We start from the raw sequence: 4,147 nt of genomic DNA on the forward strand, positions 1-4,147 counted from the left end.
AGGATTTATTCAAAGAGAATGGAATGGAATTCTATATTAAATAGTGTTACCCTCCCCATTTTCATGGGCATTTTATTCTCACATCATCAAAATAAGGAGTGTTCATTTAGTCTGGGCTTGTGTAAGTCTTAGTTTTTGTCTTGTTGAAGTTTTTCTTGAACTGGAACCTGTCGATTGAACCTCTTCTAAGTTCAAGGTTCAAGTTCAATCGAAGTATGTTGTATCGAGGCTTGGTTTTTAAAGAGTTAAAGGTCTTTGTAACAATTGTTTTTGAACTTGAACTATTGAACCTTTTCAAAAAGTTCAAGGTTCACAGTTCAAAGTTTTGGAAAGTCGAGTCCTGTCTGAGTCTTATTCTTGTAACATGTGAGCCGTGGCATTTTGGTGTCTTTTCCTTGGTTTGTACTTTTTTGTTCTTTTGAACTTGGAATTTTGAACCACTTCTCGAAGGGTTCAAAGTTCAAAGTTCAAGGTTGAAGGATCGATGGCTTTAGAGATAAAAGAAGTGTCACATCAGCAACAATCATATAAGGAATATTCCAGATTTAAAAGGTGAACCTCGAGGGAATGCGTTGCGATGAAAGACCGTACTTGATAACAATCATTTAAAGGAAAGATACGAAGGGACAAGACTTGTAATTAATGAATTGTCAGAATTAAGTGTTTTCGGAGTAATTTGGCATAGATAAGTATGCAGCTACAAATCATAGCAAATAGTGTGACTAATTTTTAAGTCTGCCCTCAAGATTTGTTTTTAAAAATAATTACTTTTCCTTCTTCATTTGCCCAATTTGGTAAGTAGAGGATTTGTGTTGACGATATTTTCTGTTCTCGACCCTTTGAATCTAGAGCTCTGCATGAAAGGTGAGTTAAAAAAAATTCTCTCACTCTTGTAATTTCATAAATTGGAAGCTTTGTTTGGTAGTTCAATTGGTTCAGTCTATTTCCCCTGCTCTGATTTTTCTATTTGTATATCCAAAATGAGATGCACATTACCTAAAACAGACCTAAAGTCATGGTTAGTTTGTTCCCTGCCATAATTAGGGGATACTTTTCTGTCATCAGTAGATTTGGATTAATTTCATCACAGAGCACAAAATCCTACTAGTTCTCCCTTAATGCAGAAAATTCTAGATAGTGGGTTAGAAGCGACGAATTTTCCTCCAGCGGTGTCATGTCCTGAGCTGGTTCTGGAGTGCATGAATAGATATGACCCTACTCAAAGATGTATAAAAGGTGCAGATGGTTAGGTTCTACTCAGAATTAGTCGGGAGATCATTACTGTTGTAATGAAAATTCCTGAGAAAGAGCACTATGAGGATTGGACAGTGTGTAAGTCTCAGGGGCTCTTCTCTGAGAAGAAATCATTCTATAGAAGTGTCATTGCTAGAAACTGGTTGTTAAAATTTCAAAGGGGAGGTTCTCAACTACCAAGTCCATAACCTAGGAACATTTAATCAGAGAAGTAAAGGATATAGTCATCATGTTACACAGAGTAAGGGGAAACAAAATTGCCTTCTATTGGGAGGATTCAATGTACTTTTTCATTTAGGCAATCCTTGGTGATAAAAGATACATTGATTGGGCATAATTGATCGTAGACAAGCTACATGAGGGTTTGAGTTGCTTCGGTAATAAGAATTTCTATATGTCTTCATATCTACTATATTGCTTGGCATGTGTTAGGTCGTGGTATGGTTTATATCATGAAGCGTGGATTTATGGTATGAAAATATATGAATATCACCCACATATACAACAATACAGGTCTTGTGAAAACTATCACAAGGTGCATGATATGTTTCTAGGCAGAATGGTGTATGAACTAAGGGGAAATATTCATAAAAGGTTATCGTATGAAGCTATGCAGTGGATAAGTACTTATGGCAGCTTATTCATACAACTTCCCAGATTCACTCACCTAAGGGTAGGAGGTTTTGAAGGAGAACCTTATAAGCTACCTAGGTATGCATTCGACAGGTAGATTCTGATAGAGATATGCAGGCAGCTAGCCTACATTGATATGAAGTACAGAGCCAAATATCGGTTAGGTGTCTCATTTCCTATTAAATTGACATATTTCATTTGTAATAGTGTCTCTGATGCTCTAAACTTGGAATTAGAGTTTAAGAAATTGAATCTCCAATTGTATGGACCTCGAGCTAATTTTGATGCCAAAGGATTTGTTGCCGCCCATCTAACATTGAGAAAGGATTTCACTCATTTGCCAAATATGGAGGACTTTTGGGCTGACTGTTGTGATGAATTTGAAGTCAGGAAGAGGGCACATCAAAGGTTCACCTTATAGAAAGTTAAGGCTTATGATCTGAAAATGAATGTTGCTAATGTCGAAGATGGTGATAGTGAATTGATTGATCCTCAGTTTGTGGAGTAGACAAAAAGGAGTAATTCCAGAAGTGGACTGGGATAAAGATGAGGAGGATCAGATTCAAACAAGAACATTTCTAATTATCAGAAGGACTGAGAAATGGTTAAGAGAATGGAGAATGGGAAGAATTTAAAGAAAATCTCAACGTCATCCACTAAAGTCTTAGTAGCTAACTCTCTTGTCACACCTTGTGTTGCAGGTTCCTCCAAAACACAGGTTAAGACTGAACAAGAAGCAAGGCCAGTGAGAGTAAAAAAGGAATCAACTCCTACCAGGATCAGTCGGTCTAAAACAAGAAACAAGGTAAAGAAAACATCTGTGAATAGAGTGGTAGTTGATTTGGACGCTCCTCCTGACATGGACCACACTTCAACCCATCCGGACTCAGAGGTGCATAATGTTGATAAATCAAGCGATAATCAACATGTGGGTGATGTGACAAATACTGCTACCACATTGGTGGTAAGGAAGGAAAAAGAAGTCAAATCTGGCCTTGATAAAAATCTTGTGCACACTAGACCCCTGTGCTTAGAGAACACTTTGAGTAGTAAGAAAAGGAATGCAGTCCCTATTTCAGTTCCGTTGGAAGTTATGGTAAGTAAATGCCTGGGAAAGACTCCCAAGACAATCTCCAAAATTGATTTTTATGACAACACAGGTAATTGGACAATAGAAATTGCTCGCCCAAATACAGATGAAGTCGTAACCAGCCCTACTGGAAAGGATTTTACAGTTGTAAAACTAAATCTTGGCATCAAAACCCGAGCAACTGATGTTTTCCATATTGAAACATCAACGAAGAAAATATTCAATAGAACATGGAAGGATGAGAGAGATAAGCATGAGATGAAGGAAATTCTAAGGAGGATGGCAGAGTATATTGAAGCAATTAATAATCCAAACCCTCAACCTCTGTCGCAGATTCCACGTCCTTTGACCCTAAATCTCTTGCTAATCAAAAGACCTTGGAACAAATACAAAAATGCAGGCTGGTTACAGAAACTGTGATGGAATGGGTAGAAGGAATTCATAAATCATGTGCAGAGTATTTTATTAATTTGAGCAGATTTTACGATGGGGCGATAATGGTGATGAAGGAGTTGGAAGCGGAAATCATGAATTGGAAAAATGAAGAAGCTAAATGGGCAGTGAAAGCAGTGCAGATACGAGAAGTGCAAATCTATGGGGTAGTGAAGTTTCTCTCTGAGAAACCTGTAGCTAGCTTAGATGATAGTGTTCTGTATGTTTTCCAGAGAAATATTGAATGGAGGAATTCGTTAATAAAGCAAGCTTATGAAGAATCTGCAAAACTAGTGGACTAGCTCGCAGAATTAGTTGCATCCATGTGAAATGAACTTGTGTGCATTGAAATCAAGTGTCTAAAAGATGAAGGGAAGACCCTTGAAGTTATGGAGGTTATAAAAGAATCATTTGAAGGAAAAAATAATTATGTCAAAGAGGCTAAGGACCTAGTTCCGAATGATTTGTCCACCATTGCAAAGATTGAATCTCTTTTGTTTTTATGCATTGGACATCTAGACAATCATTCTGATAAAGTTGTACATGTTCATAGGGAAAAAGAGGTCTAGAAGCAGAGGATGATACATGTGGGACTCCCTCATGGTGCTTTAATTCAAGTCTTCTCTGTTGCTTACTCTGGATGGAGGAATGCAACAACTTTCAAAACTATGGAGCCCAATTAGAATAATCCATAACTATTTTCTTATCATGTGTCACGTTAATGTCCCCTGTTAGTAC

This window comes from Cryptomeria japonica, chromosome 8 (assembly GCF_030272615.1).
Source record: "Cryptomeria japonica chromosome 8, Sugi_1.0, whole genome shotgun sequence".
In the NCBI taxonomy this organism is placed as follows: domain Eukaryota; kingdom Viridiplantae; phylum Streptophyta; class Pinopsida; order Cupressales; family Cupressaceae; genus Cryptomeria; species Cryptomeria japonica.